Below are 18288 nucleotides of genomic sequence, written 5' to 3'. Positions count from 1 at the left end.
CCTTTTGTGCTGATCAGTATAAATTAACTGATCAGCAACTTTTTGGGGGTGCAGAGTTTTTTTTTTATATATATATACCTGTCAGTGCTGCTGCTGCAGTGTCATAGAGTGATAGATAGTGAGAGATAGAGAGAGATAGTGACAGAGAGTGATAGAGAGTGCTATATTTTGTGTCTGCTGCCCCCCCTTTTGTGCTGATCAGTATATCTGTGCTGATCAGCAACTTTTTGGGGGTGCAGGGTTTTTTTTTTTTTTATATATACCTGTCAGTTGCTGCCAGTTGCACTGTCAGTTGCACCAAAGGTTGTGCACCTGCTGCCCCTCACTGGTAATCAGTGTCGCATCAGTGATCACCTTTTTTTTTTTTTTGAGGGTGCTGTGGGGTCTTTTTTTAATTTTTTTTTTACACACACTGTGATTTTGTGGGTGTCCTGTGGCCACTGTGCGCTGATCAGTGACGTACATCACTGATCAGCTTTTTCGGCACAGGGTTGATCTATTTTTTTTTTTTTTTTATCAAATTCCTGTTGCCTTTGAGCGCTGTTCAGTGACGGACGTTACTGACCAACATCTGTGCTCAATTTTTGGCGCAGGACCTTTTTTTTTTTTTGCACTACATACACACTACACACTACATACCCCCCCGGGTTGAAATAAAGTTTGTACTCCCCCTACACTGTACACGTGTTGAAACATTTCACTACCAGAAACACAAAAATAAAAATGGCATCCCAAATGTCATCCCAAATGTCATCCCAGTCATCCAGAAGAATGTATTCAGCGGAGGAGGCATATGCCATGCTTGCCTCTGACTCTGACACAGCCAGTGATGCAAGCGGGGAATTTGAAGGATTCATCTTAAGCTCCTCTTCCTCCTCTAGTGATGAGGGACCCCCTCAAAGACGCCCCCGTAGAGCAGCTGAGAATAATTGATCTCGTATGGACCCCACCACCAGACAATTTTGAGCCCCAGGTTCCTGAGTTTTTGGCCATCCCAGGAATCCAATTTGATTCCACAGGTCTCAGAGAAATTGACTTTTTCAAATTATTTTTCTCTGATGATTTTATAAATTTAATGGTGGACCAAACTAATTTATATGCCCAGTAGTTTATTGCTCAAAACCCCACGTCATCATTTGCTAGGTGGACCCCTGTAGATGCAGTAGAGATGATGACGTTTTGGGGTCTGGTGTTTCATATGGGCATGGTAAAAAAGCCAGAAATTAGGCAATATTGGAGTACAGATGTTCTGTACAGCACCCCACTTTACCGTATGGCCATGACCCGGACTCGTTTTGAGTTAATCCTTAAATTTTTGCATTACAACGATAATGCACAGTGCCCACCCAGAGATGATCCCACCTTTGACCGGCTATTCAAAGTCAGGCCGGTCATTGATCATTTCAGTGCCAAATTTGCAGAGCTGTACATCCCAGATAAATTCATTTGCATAGACGAGTCCCTTATACATTTTAAAGGAAGGGTTCAATTCCGCCAGTACCTTCCCAATAAGAGGGCAAGGTATGGCATAAAAATGTATAAGCTGTGTGAAAGCACCTCAGGGTACACCCACAGGTTTAGGGTATATGAAGGGAAGGATTCAAGAATTGAACCGCCAGAATGCCCCCCCTCCCTCGTAGGTGTTAGTGGAAAAATTGTCTGGGATTTAGTGCACCCCTTCCTGGATAAAGGTTATCACCTCTATGTGGATAACTTTTACACTAGCATCCCCCTGTTTAAGGCCCTTGGTTCAAGAGGTACAGCAGCTTGCGGTACTGTGCGCAAGAACCAAAGAGGCCTCCCAAAAACGCACATTGCCCAAGTAATGAGAAGGGGTGAAAGCAGGGCACAATCCACCGAAAATATGTTGTTGGTCAAATATAAGGACAAGAGGGATGTCCTTATACTGACAACAATTCACGGAGACAGTACCACCTCCGTCCCTGTACGAGGTACCAGTACCCACACCTCAAAACCTAATTGTATCCTGGATTACAATAAGTACATGGGCGGAGTGGATCTTTCAGATCAGGTACTGAAGCCGTACAGTGCCCTGCGGAAAACAAAAATCTGGTACAAGAAGCTGGCCGTGTATATCATCCAGATGGCACTGTATAACGCTTACGTGCTATTCCGTTCTACCAGCCAGAGGGGGACATTTATGCACTTTCAAGAGGAAGTCATAAAGGGCCTAATATTTGGGAACCAGCAGGCAGAGGGCCCCAGTACTTCTAGTACTGGCCCCCGTATTGTACCAGGGCAGCATTTTCCTGATGAAATCCCCTCCACTGGAAAAAAGGGCAGGACACAAAAAAGGTGCAAAGTTTGCTATAAAAAGGGAATAAGAAAGCAAACTATTTTCCAGTGTGACACTTGCCCCGACAAACCCGGCCTATGTATAAAGGAGTGTTTTAAAATATACCACACATCTATGGATTATTAGGTTCATCATTTCCCTGTGCTTCGGGGGTCTTGCTAATGCCACATAGCACCCACCATTCATTCCACCAGAATCTGAGCCGCAAAATCCAAAAATCACTCCTTCCCTTCTGAGTCCTGCCATGCACCCAACTGGTATTTTTTGGTCACATGTGAGGCATTGCCGTACTCGGGAGAAATTGGGGCACAGATTTTGGGGTGCTTTTTCTCCTTCATACCTTATGAAAATGAAAAATTTTGAGCCAGAACTGCATTTTTGTGTAAAAAAATGTAATTTTTCATTTGCACAGCCCAGTTGTATCAAAATTGGTGAAACCCCTGGGGGTTTGAAATGTACACTATACCCCTAGATGAATTCCCTGAGGGGTGTAGTTTGCAAAATGGGGTCACTTGTGGGGGGGTTCCACTGTATTGGTGCTTTGGGGGTCTTGCTAATGCGACATAGCACCCACCAACATTCCACCAGAATCTGTGCTGCAAAATCCAAATATCACTCCTTCCCTTCTGAGTCCTGCCATTTTTTGGTCACACATGAAGCATTCCCGTACTCGGGAGAAATTGAGGCACAGATTTTGGGGTGCTTTGTCTCCTTCATTCCTTGTGAAAATGAAAAATTTTGAGCCAGAACTGCATTTTTGTGTAAAAAAATGTAATTTTTCATTTGCACAGCCCAGTTGTATCAAAATTGGTGAAACCCCTGGGGGTTTGAAATGTACACTATACCCCTAGATGAATTCCCTGAGGGGTGTAGTTTGCAAAATGGGGTCACTTGTGGGGGGGTTCCACTGTATTGGTGCTTTGGGGGTCTTGCTAATGCGACATAGCACCCACCAACATTCCACCAGAATCTGTGCTGCAAAATCCAAATATCACTCCTTCCCTTCTGAGTCCTGCCATTTTTTGGTCACACATGAAGCATTGCCGTACTCGGAAGAAATTGGGGCACAGATTTTGGGGTGCTTTGTCTCCTTCATTCCTTGTGAAAATGAAAAATTTTGAGCCAGAACTGCATTTTTGTGTAAAAAATTTAATTTTTCATTTTCACTGCCCAGTTGTACCACAATTGGTGAAACCCCTGGGGGTTTGAAATGTACATTATACCCCTAGATGAATTCCCAGAGGGGTGTAGTTTGCAAAATGGGGTCACTTGTGGGGGGCTTCCACTGTATTGGTGCTTCGGGGGTCTTGCTAATGCGACATAGCACCCACCAAAATTCCACCAGAATCTGAGCTGCAAAATCCAAAAATCACTCCTTCCCTTCTGAGTCCTGCCATGCACCCAACTGGTATTTTTTGGTCACATGTGAGGCATTGCCATACTCGGGAGAAATTGGTGCACAGATTTTGGGGTGCTTTTTCTCCTTCATACCTTATGAAAATGAAAAATTTTGAGCCAGAACTGCATTTTTGTGTAAAAAAATTAATTTTTCATTTTCACTGCCCAGTTGTACCACAATTGGTGAAACCCCTGGGGGTTTGAAATGTACATTATACCCCTAGATGAATTCCCAAAGGGGTGTAGTTTGCAAAATGGGGTCACTTGTGGGGGGCTTTCACTGTATTGGTGCTTCGGGGGTCTTGCTAATGCGACATAGCACCCACCAAAATTCCACCAGAATCTGAGCTGCAAAATCCAAAAATCACTCCTTCCCTTCTGAGTCCTGCCATGCACCCAACTGGTATTTTTTGGTCACATGTGAGGCATTGCCATACTCGGGAGAAATTGGTGCACAGATTTTGGGGTGCTTTTTCTCCTTCATACCTTATGAAAATGAAAAATTTTGAGCCAGAACTGCATTTTTGTGTAAAAAAATGTAATTTTTCATTTGCACAGCCCAGTTGTATCAAAATTGGTGAAACCCCTGGGGGTTTGAAATGTACACTATACCCCTAGATGAATTCCCTGAGGGGTGTAGTTTGCAAAATGGGGTCACTTGTGGGGGGCTTCCACTGTATTGGTGCTTTGGGGGTCTTGCTAATGCGACATAGCACCCACCAAAATTCCACCAGAATCTGAGCTGCAAAATACAAAAATCACTCCTTCCCTTCTGAGTCCTGCCATGCACCCAAATGGTATTTTTTGGTCACATATGAGGCATTGCCGTACTCGGGAGAAATTGGGGCACAGATTTTGGGGTGCTTTGTCTCCTTCATTCCTTGTGAAAATGAAAAATTTTGAGCCAGAACTGCATTTTTGTGTAAAAAATTTAATTTTTCATTTTCACTGCCCAGTTGTACCACAATTGGTGAAACCCCGGGGGGTTTGAAATGTACATTATACCCCTAGATGAATTCCCTGAGGGGTGTAGTTTGCAAAATGGGGTCACTTGTGGGGGGCTTCCACTGTATTGGTGCTTCGGGGGTCTTGCTAATGCGACATAGCACCCACCAAAATTCCAACAGAATCTGAGCTGCAAAATACAAAAATCACTCCTTCCCTTCTGAGTCCTGCCATGCACCCAAATGGTATTTTTTGGTCACATGTGAGGCATTGCCATACTCGAGAGAAATTGGTGCACAGATTTTGGGGTGCTTTTTCTCCTTCATACCTTATGAAAATTAAAAATTTTGAGCCAGAACTGCATTTTTGTGTAAAAAATTTAATTTTTCATTTTCACTGCCCAGTTGTACCACAATTGGTGAAACCCCTGGGGGTTTGAAATGTACATTATACCCCTAGATGAATTCCCTGAGGGGTGTAGTTTGCAAAATGGGGTCACTTGTGGGGGGGTTCCTAACTTTTAGCATCTTATGGTGCCTAGAACCTACATGGTGCCTAAAAAATAATCTCATAAAAAGGAGGCTCCAAAATCAAGTAGGTGCTCCTTCTATTATGAAGCCTGTGGTTTGGTCAACGTGCACACTAGGGCCACATATAGGATATTTATGAAAACAAAAGAATTGGGGGAATCAATTTTTAGTCACATTTCTCTAGTAAAATGTACTGTGTTCCTTAGAAAAATGTATTAAAATTGAAAATCTGCAAAAAAAATGAAATTTTGAAATTTCACCTACACTTTGTTTTAATTCCTGTGAAACACCTAAAGGGTTAACAAACTTCCAAAATGCTGTTTTGAATACTGTGAGGGGTGCAGTTTTTGAAATGGCATCATTTATGGGGGTGTCTCACATACAAGTCCCTCAAAGTCACATCAGAACTGAACTGGTCCCTAAAAAAATCAGTGTTTGAAATTTTCTTGAAAATTTGAGAATTTGCTATTCATATTTTAAGCCTCCTAGTGTCCAAAAAAATTAAAAGGAGGTTGAAATAATGATGGCAACATAAAGTAGACATATGGTCTATGTTAGTTATTAACTATTTTGAGTGGTATGATTATTTGTCTCACAAGCAGAAAATTTAACATTTTGAAAATTGCAAAATTTTCCATTTTTTTTACGACATTTTGGTATTTTTCACAAAAAAACACAGACTGTATCGAGCCAAATTTACCACTAACTTGAAGTACAATGTGTCACGAGAAAACAATCTCAAAATCACTGGGATAAGTAAAAGCAAAAAAAAGTTATCCCCACTTAAGTGATACATGTCAGATTTGAAAAAAAGGGCTCTGTCAGGAAGGCAAAAACAGGCTGCGGCGGGAAGGGGTAAAGACCATTTGTTTCTGCCTTATATTATTTGGGGTAACCAGTCCTCACATTTTAGAACAGAACTTGATATGAAACATGACCATTTCTTATGGAAATGCCGTCACCCATTGCATTTTCTTCAAAACCTAATAACACCAACAAAACATAAAAACACTCAACAAATGTGATTATATCCACTTAAAAACCTTAGCCTCTCACTGAATATCTTATGGGCAAGGATGTAACTACCATAGGTGCAGGGAGTGCGGCTGCTATGGGGCCCAGAGCTGAGAGGGGATCAACCTCCCTGTCACAGTTACATGTGTTATATTTGGTGCAGGGGTGTGCAGCTTCATTGGGGCCCAGAGCTGAGAGGAGCCACCTTCCCTGTCACAGTTACATGTGTTATATACAGGGGTGTAGCTGCCATAGGTGCAGCTGCTATGGGCCCAGAGCTGAGAGGGGCCACCTTCCCTGTCACAGTTACATGAGTTATATACAGGGGTGTAACTACCATAGGTGCAGGGAGTGCGGCTGCTATGGGGCCAGAGCTGAGAGGGGCCATCTTCCCTGTCAGTTACATGTGTTATATACAGAGTGTTGCTGCCATAGGTGCAGGGAGTGCAGCTGCTATGGGGCCCAGATCTGAGAGGGGCCACCTTCCCTGTCACAGTTACATGTGTTATATACAGGGGTGTAACTACCATAGGTGCAGGGAGTGCGGCTGCTATGGGGCCAGAGCTGAGAGAGGCCACCTTCCCTGTCACAGTTACATGTGTTATATACAGGGTGTAGCTAACATAGGTGCAGAGAGTGCAGCTGCTATGAGGCCAGAGCTGAGAGGGGCCACCTTCCCTGTCACAGTTACATGTGTTATATACAGGGGTGTAGCTACCATAGGTGCAGGGGGTGCTGCTGCTATGGGGACAGAGCTGAGAGGGGCCACCTTCCCTGTCACAGTCACATGTGTTATATACAGGGTGTAACTACCATAGGTGCAGGGAGTGCAGCTGCTATGGGGCCCAGAGCTGAGAGGGGCCACCTTCCCTGTCACAGTTACATGTGTTATATACAGGGGTGTAGCTACCATAGGTGCAGGGGGTGCTGCTGCTATGGGGACAGAGCTGAGAGGGGCCACCTTCCCTGTCACAGTTACATGTGTTATATACAGGGTGTAACTACCATAGGTGCAGGGAGTGCAGCTGCTATGGGGCCCAGAGCTGAGAGGGGCCACCTTCCCTGTCAAAGTAAGGTGCTACAGTATATGCATGTTTCACCAGTGAGTGGTACATTTATTTATTAACAGTTTCTTATATAGGGCAGCATATTCCGTTACGCTTTACAGTAGGAGGTCCTTACAAACATAGAGGCCCTTACAAACTTTTGCTTTGTGACCTACAAATATCTAGTTGCTCCACTGCTTCCGGGAATTGAAGCTATATTGTTCTTTGTTTTGCAGATCACCTAAAAGTCCAAAACCGGATCCATTTAACCCTTTTCCTCCCGCAGAATTGACCACCACCTGCAGATTCTGTTCACATGCGCTTGCACACGGAGTTCATTCACTCTGTCATCATTCCAACTGTAGAAATATCTGCACTGTACAGCAATGCAGAGACCAAATTGCCACACAACTGAATGACGTTGTCTGATGGCCAGATGGGTGAGTATACACCCCCCACCCCTCCGCGCTCTATGGACTGTTTTTACGGAATGTCACATCATGGCTGGCACGAGCCTCCACTGGTTTCCTGGGTTACGTAAGCATTGCTGTATCACCATGGAGACGTAACCCTGACACACTCACTCACTGCACCCAGCTACGCACCCCTCTCTCTCCTAGCATTATGTCACCAGCCTGCCATTTGCTGTCAAGGAAACAGAAAGCTGTTGCTCACCTTGAGGCCTTCCGAAGGCAACGGAGCAGAAGGGGGGTGGTAGCGATGTGTGGGAGCAGTGTGCCGCCTGCCTTCCAACCATTTGGCCCCCGAGCTCTGTGTCTTGTGAACTAATTCCTTTACATGAGCGATTTACCCTTTAAACCTTTCTTTCGTTTTTAAATTGTACAATTTTTCATATCCCTCATAGTCATTTTTTTTTTTATTGTATCACAACTTAAATGCGCTCCCACGGCCAGCCTTTCCTACCTGGTTTACTCTCCTATTTACAATCCTCCTTTAGAAAACCCTAGCCCCTGGAGAGAGATAAAGTGGAGAGAAATAACTAACAACCATTTAGATTCTAACTGCCTTGTTACAGGCGGTGTTTGAAAATGACAGTTAGGAGCTGATTGGTTAGAACTTTAGAGTCTATATACCAAGTTTTGGAGAGAGATAAAGGGGATAAAGAGATCGAGCCAATCAACTCCTGTCAACACCGGGTGGGATCAGTGGTGTAACCACAAATTAAGCCCCCACCCTGCCAAAAAACAAACAGAGACGTTTCAGGGAGATTATAGTTGGTAATAGAATTTTGCAAAGTGCCCCATTGAGGGGCGTTTCATGCTCCTCCCAAAGGGCGTGCCTAGTTCCATATATCGGGAGATTGTGAAAAGAGATTGTGAACGTAGCACCTAGAATCGTGGGTGTGTACTGCTACATCTGAGAGGAGTCTTTTAAAATTATTTATATCCAAATGTAGATGATCCCCAAAGCACTTACTAAAATGCTGGGAAATGGTGCTGATGATTCAATGTAAATGTATGTATTGCTCATTCCATTTTCCCCCAAAAAATGTAACAGTATAATGTGGGCTAGGTGAAATGAGGGCGATTGTTAGACTAATAAGGGAGAGCAGGAGATTGCTGCTATTTCAGGGAGTCTCCTGCAGAATGCATGAGGGTAGGCAGCTATACCTAAGCCTCTCCATCACCCACTACCTGTACCAGATGCACTATGTTTCAAAAGTGATACAATTAGGAGTGATAAACAGCCAGCCAATCAACTCCTGCTTGCCATGTCACAGACTGTGTTTGAAAAATGTCAGACAGGAGCTGATTGGTAGGTTGTTTTTTCACTCTCCATTTTATCACTTTTGAAGCTTAGTGCATCTTGCCCTCAGTCACCCACTGCCTCTCTCCACCAACTCAATGTCTCCCACAGTTTCACCTAAAGCCTCTCTCTCTGTCCCTGCTTTATGACACCCTCTCCCTGTTACCCACTGCCTATTTCTATCATCTGCTCCCTGTCACCCACTGCCTCCCTCCATCTCCCACTCCCTATAACTCTTTGTCATCACCTGCCTCTCTCCTTCACCAACTCCATGTCACCCAAAGCCTCTCTCTGGCACCTGCTCCATGACACCATCTCCCTGTTACCCACTGCCTATTTCCGTCACCTGCTCCCTTTCACCCACTCTAAGGACTAGCCTATCTGCTGCATTTATTTTGATTGCTTACCATCTTAACAGCTGCAGTTTTAAAAAGGAATAACATCTTCCAGGATTTTTTTTTCCTCTGGTGCCGGTGATGTCACTGATCACATCTATGCTGGGAAAACTGGAGGATGCAATAATGAATAATAGGAGGTCATCTGATGTTGCGGCATAACACCCTTCTACGTACAGTAACAATAATGTCAGCATTTATTTTTGTGCAATGCGTCTGTATTGTAATTTGTTGACTTTGGTTTAGTATAACCTCTTTCTGTTCTATTCCAAGCTATGCAGCTTTTTGCCTTTCTGAGTTTTAATTTGCAAACAGCAAAGAATGGCTTATAGTCATTAAACACTCATCAAAACCCAGTCTATTAACACGGATTACCCTAATACCTGGTCTTTGCTTGGCTCCTCATTTATTCTGCCTAATTGACTGTGGTTGGCGAAGTTTATTCGCTGATTGACAGAGTTGTCCTAAAGTCATCCATCACTCCTTTGACATGTTTTGGATTTTTCACTTCCTACCTTCATCCAGGGCCGGCGCCACCACTAGGCAGGTTTAGGCATTTTTTCAAAAAGAGAAGGAAAGGGACTGTTTGGAGGGGAACGCACTAATGGTTTACTTTTAAGATATAACTTTTATTAGGTTATTTCTAAAAATTTCCTGTTTTTCAATACAGGAACTAGATCAACAGTGAAAGAATAGAGGTAAAATCACATACATAGACATAAACATTTAATGTGTTTTTTAGAAAGAAAAGAAAAGTGGTGTGTTTAAAAAATACACATAGGCCAATCCAGAAAATGTATGCGTCTGTGACTTGATCAGGTAGGTTGCACAAGTGTTCTATCCCCTTACTGAGTGCGGTGTGCAGTAACTGGAGTACACATCACACTGAAGACAAATGGTTCACTGATCCACAAAAAAATATATTGAATCAAGGAGCTATCATGTGACATATGTCAATTATTTTAGTGGTTTTTCAGTGCCATTTTGTTAATTAATTAACACATATATACATGTATATTGCCTCCTATGTTTTGGTATTGGCAGGCAAAAGGGGTTGGCTTATGATGCCAACATATGAGGTCTATATTTATCAGGGTCAGGGAAGAGTTGGTTTCAGAGACCCACCGCTGGGTTCTCTCCAAACTAAGTCCCTTTAGACCTTAGCCTCACTGGGAGTACACTGTGCAACACAAATATCAATTTTAGTCAATTAATTTAACATTTCAATTATAAGTCAACACAACATTCTGGTATTGGCCTGTGCCAACCTAAACCTGGCCTTGATAAAGCTGTTTTGAGACAGTGAAACGCATGTGTTGGCACAGGCCAATACCAGAATGTTGTGTTGACTTATAATTGAAATGTTAAATTAATTGACTAAAATTGATATTTGTGTTGCACAGTGTACTCCCAGTGAGGCTAAGGTCTAAAGGGACTTAGTTTGGAGAGAACCCAGCGGTGGGTCTCTGAAACCAACTCTTCCCTGACCCTGATAAATATAGACCTCATATGTTGGCATCATAAGCCAACCCCTTTTGCCTGCCAATACCAAAACATAGGAGGCAATATACATGTATATATGTGTTAATTAATTAACAAAATGGCACTGAAAAACCACTAAAATAATTGACATATGTCACATGATAGCTCCTTGATTCAATATATTTTTTTGTGGATCAGTGAACCATTTGTCTTCAGTGTGATGTGTACTCCAGTTACTGCACACCGCACTCAGTAAGGGGATAGAACACTTGTGCAACCTACCTGATCAAGTCACAGACGCATACATTTTCTGGATTGGCCTATGTGTATTTTTTAAACACACCACTTTTCTTTTCTTTCTAAAAAACACATTAAATGTTTATGTCTATGTATGTGATTTTACCTCTATTCTTTCACTGTTGATCTAGTTCCTGTATTGAAAAACAGGAAATTTTTAGAAATAACCTAATAAAAGTTATATCTTAAAAGTAAACCATTAGTGCGTTCCCCTCCAAACAGTCCCTTTCCTTCTCTTTTTGAAAAAATGTACACTATTGACTGTGAGGAACTGCACCCCCAGTGTATATATACATAAAAATTGGGGTTCTTCATAAAACCTTTAAACATAACATTTTTTGGTGTGCAGGTGGGCTACCAGCTCCCCAGTGGGGCAACAAAATACAGGTTTAGGCATTTGCCTAGGGCGCCGGCCACTGGAGGGCGCCAGTTTGCAGCAAGAGGTGCCCGTGGAGGTGAGTGGCACCGCAACTCCCCCCCACCCCCCGTACAGCGGTCGGGGGGCGGGTTAGCACCGGAGCATCCCCCCCTTGACTGGGGCGCTCTGGTGCCTTACACCGGCACTGCCTTCATCTGTACAACTTTTAGACATCCACACCTGAGGAAGGATTTTATACCCGAAACATCACATATACGGACATCACAAGGGAATTCTAAAGGAGACCTACGCATCAGGATTCCTTCTCAAGCCATCTGCGGTGTTGTCGAGCCTCTTGCCTGGGACTATGGGGGGTCATTCAGACCTGATTGCACATCTGCAAATTCGCAGGCCAGGCTATAATGGAATACCTGCACATGCGTACAGCTCGCAGTATGCATGCGCAAGGCCATCCTGCAATAAAATCCTGTGTAACTTGCCAATGGGAGTCTGGGGGCGTTGGTTAGCACTATTAATAATTAACTTGCACTATAAATAGTAATAGTACTATTGATTTGTATGGCTCAGCATCAGCCACAAAATGTACAAACTCATGGTGATGTCTGGGGTAATCTAAAGACAGAAGAAAGTCATATATCCGCACCAGCTGGGAAGGAACATGTGGATCCGAAATCTAGAGTCACCTGACGATATAGCTGCTGAATTGCATATATATAACTAAACCCCCCAGCCTGTGGTGGTGGTGGGGGGGTAGGGTTTGCTGGCATGGTGGGTGATGGATGCCATCCTGCCTGGGCTCAGGTAAGAGTAACTGCCCCTCCCCTTCTTGGTGCCACTGGTCCCATGTTGGCTGGCTCTGCAAACAGAAATCTCCTGTAAAATATGATCTGGCCAGTGAGATCAGCTGTATGTGTCCAATGGGCCCGGCCAGTGTGATCAGCTATGTGTGTCCTCTGGACCTGGCCAGTGTGATCACCTGCGTGTATCCGCTGGATCCGACCAGTGTGATCTGCTGTGTGTGTCTGATGGACCCAGCCAGTGTGATCAGTTCTGTATGTTCATTGGACCTGACCAGTGTAATCAGCTATGTGTGTCCAATGGACCCGGCCAGTGGGATCAGCTGTGTGTCCCCGATGGTCCCGGCCAGTGTGATCAGCTGTGTATGTCCAATGGCCCGACCAGTGTGACCAGTTGTGTGTGTCCAATGGACCTGACCAGTGTGATCAGCTGTGTGTGCTCAATGGACCTGACCAGTATGATCAGCTGTGTGTGTCCGATGGACCCGGCAGGTATGATCAACTGTGTGTCTGATGGACCCAGCCATTGGGATCAGCTGTGTGTGCCCAATGGACCTGACCAGTATGATCAGCTGTATGTGTCCAATAGACTCAGCCAATGTGATCAGCTGTGTGTGTCTGAGGACCAGACCAGTATGATCAGCTGTGTGTGTCCGATGGGAGCACGAGGAGCGTCGGGACCGCAGACAAGTAGATCTGTAGGTCCTGGTCACAGTCCCGGCAGAGGTGGCGGCAAGTGGAGGGGTGAGGCAGGGTTGGGAGGGTCTGAATTTGTCTAGGGGGTCTTACATTTTCTGGCGGTGGGGGCACATATTTTATAGTCACGCCACCGCTACAGCTCCCCCTGCACAACGTATGCACCTGCTGTTTGATACACATATTGTATCTCTATAACTATGTTGTCATATTTTTGGTTATTTTCTTGTTTTCGTTCTGCTTCTACTTTGAAAAGTTTGAGATTTAGAAGATTGAGTGTAATATATTCCATAAATCTTTCTTGTTTCCTGCCATGGTAGTCATAATATCCTGCAACTTAAAGAGCTTTAACTCATTCTACAAGAGGAGGAAAGCATTTATCGATTATATGAGAACCTGTCTTGAGATACTTATGGCTGGGTTCTAAAATGAGTCTCTTGGATAACATCAAAAGAATTTCCATAATCGTCACAATCAATATATATATTTTTTTAAAACCCGCTACAGTGTGGTTTAGATTCAGTTCCAAAATAAGTTTCATGTTGCTGCTTGTGAGTCCGCTACTGATGAGCGATGGATATTACTGCTAGGTGTCTGCCAGAGTGCTCCTGTGGGCATAAGAATCAACCCCAATATTTCGGAAAGATGAATTAGAACATGAGGCATTTCCACATTGGCATCACATAAGGGGCATGTCACACACACCCATGGGCATCCCACATCCACAGGGGCTATTCAGCCCACTCCTGTGACACCTTATTACCCCCCTCCCCCCCATTAGGCAGAGCCAGCACCAGTGGTAGGATTTTTGGCACCTCCTGTAAACTATACTACTTTGTAGAGGTCTCCTCAGACCTCCACATTTCTTTCTCCTCTACCCCCCCCCCCCCCCCCCAACTAACCCTTGCCCTGGGTGGGGGTGGGTGGTGTTCTGGGTCCATCTTCCCCGTTGCAGGGGCTGGGAAGCTTCTCTCCCCAGCTCAGCACACTCTGCTCAGTGCTGTGTGCTGAGCTGGGGAGAGGGACAGCTGCAGCGGCAGCCTACTCATCTCTTTCCCTGTGTGTGCGATGCCACAACCAAGCCCTTCCCCCTGCACACATTGTTATTTTTTGTCAGGGGGCCATGCCTCCACTGGAGGCCACACCCTCACTGGAGGTCACTCCCCTCCATTTTACCAGGGCCTGGATGACCTGTCGGTGCCCCTACATGTGCATCCTTAGTACATCATCTTCTACTGTATTTCATGCTCTGTGTCTCCTCCCGCTGGATTTGGGTTGCGCCCATGGGAACACCCAGTTTTTCCTGAGCGTCCCCGTAAAAATACTGGGCGTTCCCATGGGAGTTTGGGCAGGGTGCCGGGGGCTGATGTCACATGCCCCAGGGGCCCTGGTTTGACCCCCCTTCCCCCTCCTTCTCTCCCGGGCAGGAGCACACATGTACAGCATGTGCTGTGCTGACAGCAGGCTCAGCATGAGCACAATACACGTTGTAGGTATGTGCTGCTGCTGCTGAGCGGGGGGGGGTTGACAATAACACTCTCCCCTCGACTTTAAAAAGTGTTTTCACCCCCCTAATGTTTTGAGGGTGTGGCCTAATAGTGGGAGATGGTCATGCCTCCCACAATTAGGCCACACCCCAGAAATGTTACCAGTGCCCGGCATACCTCTCAGCTGCCCTGCCTGGGAGGGGAATGTGTCTTCGTGATACATCCCCTTGCATGGTTGGGGGTTGGGAGGGGGGGGGGGGCCATTTGGCAGGGCATGTCCTCTGGGAATCGGTAGGCTGTGAGCTTTGCAACTTACCGAGTCAACCAGAATTAGGGCCTAAAATGCCCATCATGTTGAAGCTGTTGATGTGCTGAGCAGACTGAGTTGGTGCTAAGAGCTGGATCCTTGCATCAGATCATGTGATGCAATGTCTCCGAGTCCCAATCCATGACTGGCATTCACAGAACCACATGGTCCTCCTGGTCTTCTCCTGCTGTGAGGAGAGGGCTGATGCTGATGTGAAATAGTAGCAGGAACAGTGATAAATGGGTCCAATAGGTGTAGGAAGGTCGCAAGTCCCCATACTTTAAGAACATTATATGCTATCAGATGCTTCAACGTGACCCTTGTATATATATTACATGCCATCAGACTTCTGCATGTTTCTATGCCATCAGAATTTTCAGCATACCCCATACATGCCATCAGACCCCTCCATAAGCCCTTGGAGACGCCCACATGCACCTTACATGCCATCATATATCTCCCTTGTACCATTTATGTGCCCTCAAACCATTCCAGTGATTCTTATTGTCATCAGACTTCTTCCCCACCTCATCCCAATATCTACTAGAGAGAGATGGGACATAACGTGCCACGTATAACTGTCCCATATGCCACATGTAGCACGCATGCCAGGAGATAGGTCCATCTGTAAATAACCTTAGTTGAAAGGGATATTAAAGTCTGTTCGTTGCAGTTCTCCTAAGAGGTGGGTAAAACACTGAGGTGCTGGAGACAAAAGTAACATTACTTTGTATATAAATTGTGCCCTTATATATATGTAATTGAGCGCTAAGGTTCCCTCATACACAGTAGCAACACCCAGGTTACAAATTGGACAGCGGACTCAACACAGAACCAATAAAGAAGAAATATCAGCAATATGTCAATATCTCTCGTCCCGAAAATCTAAGGAATTTTTAGGTTGTGATGTACTCTTCACAGCTTGGTCCTTAGTCTAAAACAATGTACTTTTCCATAGCGGAGATCAATTCAGCTACTTGCCAGCAGGTCAGAGAGATGTTATTCATTATAGATGTGAGAGGTGTCATGAAAAGACAGAGGAGACAAACAGGACAAGGACTCTTTCTTTAGAACTAGCGTTAAATGAATATTACATATCAATTCCCAAGCCAGCTAACACCTCCCGTCCCCGAATACAAAATGGCAGCGGCTCAGAACTAAGGGGAAAAAAATTGGCGTGGGTTTTTTCTGACCAGGTTCTACAAGGTAGAAGAGATGTAATAGGAGAAAGTCATTAATTGTAGACATCTTGACATCTGTTCTATCATTCAGAAGAAGAACAAGGGTCCAGATGTCAGTGACGTGGTGGATATTCCAGAGAATGTCATCTCCTCAGCATGTAATGTAACGCTTCCTCTGAAGGCCCCTGAGCACTGTTAGGTTTCCTCCACGGAAATACATTACTCAGGTGAAAGTGACATATAAGGGTATGGCTGAGAGAAAACAACATAAGGAAATCATTGCTTATTATACGTTTCCCCTGTGTCTTTAGAGGACACTGTGGACCAATGTCATTGTCAGACAGTGGCGGCCAATCATTTCCCCTAACAGAGCTGTCTATTTATCAACGACTTTTACAAAGGTCAATTTATCAATTCGCCCTCCGATCCTTCGTCATAGCTATATCACAAATATGAGGATGCAGGGATCTATTCATGAAGCAGTAAAAACGGCACAAGTAAACCATTGGAAAAGTTTAATCACATGATTTGTCTGTGATTAATCATGATTAATCGTATTGTTAGGCACACAAGTGCCGCTTACCTACATTCTCGTTGCCAGGGGTTCCATGCTTGTTGCCAGGGGGATTACATGCTTGTTGCCAGGGGGATTACATGCTCATAGCCAGGGGTTTCATGCTTGTTGCCAGGGGGGATTATATGCTGGTTGCCATAGGGGGTTACATGCTCATTGCCCAGGGGGAGTAAAATGCTTGTTGCCTAGGGGGGTTAAATCTTTTTCTTTCAGGGTACAGCATTAGAGACCCTGCACCTCTCCAAAGATGGCCACCGCCGCAAAGGAGACAGCACCTAAAGGTGCAGGAGTACTTCTAATGTGCCATTTTTGGAGGGGTGCAGGGTCTCTGTAATGCCGTCAGGCTAATTGGCTCCCAAAAAATGAACCCTAGAATGTCTGTGTGCACGTGTACATGTGGTAGGGAATATTGATTGTAAGCTCCACTGGGGCAGGGACTGTTCAAATATTCTCTGTTAAGCGCTGCAGAATATGTATGCGCTATATAAGAAACTGTTAATAAATACATAAATAAATAAATGTTACATCAAAGCTGACTCACTTCTCCACACTTTTCACTGCTTCATACATAGACCCCCTAGCCTTGTACGGCGATAAGTGTGGGATTTATCTTGGATTATTCAGACCTGACACAGTTTCGAATTCGCAGGCCGGGGCTATAATCTAAAGACTGCGCGTGCGCAAGGTCATTCTGCGATAAAATCCTGCTACTTTTGTTTGATCACTGGCGATACACAAGTCGATTGACAGAAAGTAGGCGTTTGTGGGTGCTAACCGGACGTTTTCTGGGAGTGTCAGGAAAAATGCAGATGTACCCAGCAGTATGAAGGGAAGTCATGTGACATCAGCCTGTTTCTATCGCAGCCGCTGAGTAAGTCCTGGGCACACACTGGGGAAATCCTTTGACGGTGAGTGGATTGCAAATGGTTTTGCAACTAATCGAAGGGCTGCTAAGTTTTCGCAGGCTTATTGCAACCTTGCACGGGAAGGGAATTCACTCTGGCTGGGCAGCAGCTATCTGTTCGCAGGGGCCTGCAAAGTAGCAGCCAAGCGATCAGGTCTGAATAACCCCCAACATTCCTGTGGCAGTGCCTTTTTACTACATCAGATCTGCAGCGAGATGAGGGAAACAGATGATAACATTACTGCGTTAAACATTATAGTTAGAGAAACGAATTGTCTCTGAAAGTAATTAACTCGCCAGTTTGTGGTTTTTGAGAAGATCCTTTTCTTTTAAGTAGACAACCACAAAACCTAAAACGTTGTCCCCCTACATAAAACCATATGTTTGGTTGTACGTGTGCATTCAGATTACATGTTATGGAAACCAGCGCAAGAACTGTCCGAAAAAGTTTCAGGATCATGATTATCTTTAACCATATAGTCATACCTCCCAACTGTCCCGCTTTCTGCAGGAACGTCCCGTTTTTTGGGGATGTTCCCGTGTTCCAGCCCATAGGCAAATGCAAGGGGGGTTTCTGGTTGCCCAGGAACCCCCTCCACTTGTAAAGTGTGTCAAATTATGACAATAGTACTAGTATATAATATGATTAATAGAGCTGCCGCCACATCAGTGTATGGGACAGAGCTGCTGCATATGACCAGTGGTAGTAGCTTCTTCTACCAAGTACACCAGGAAGAACAGACAGGAGCCTTATCATGAGGTGGGAGAATAT

The sequence above is a fragment of the Crinia signifera genome, chromosome 9 (assembly GCF_055691185.1).
Source record: "Crinia signifera chromosome 9, ASM5569118v1, whole genome shotgun sequence".
Taxonomy (NCBI): domain Eukaryota; kingdom Metazoa; phylum Chordata; class Amphibia; order Anura; family Myobatrachidae; genus Crinia; species Crinia signifera.
Note: the sequence above shows the minus strand (reverse complement) of the source record.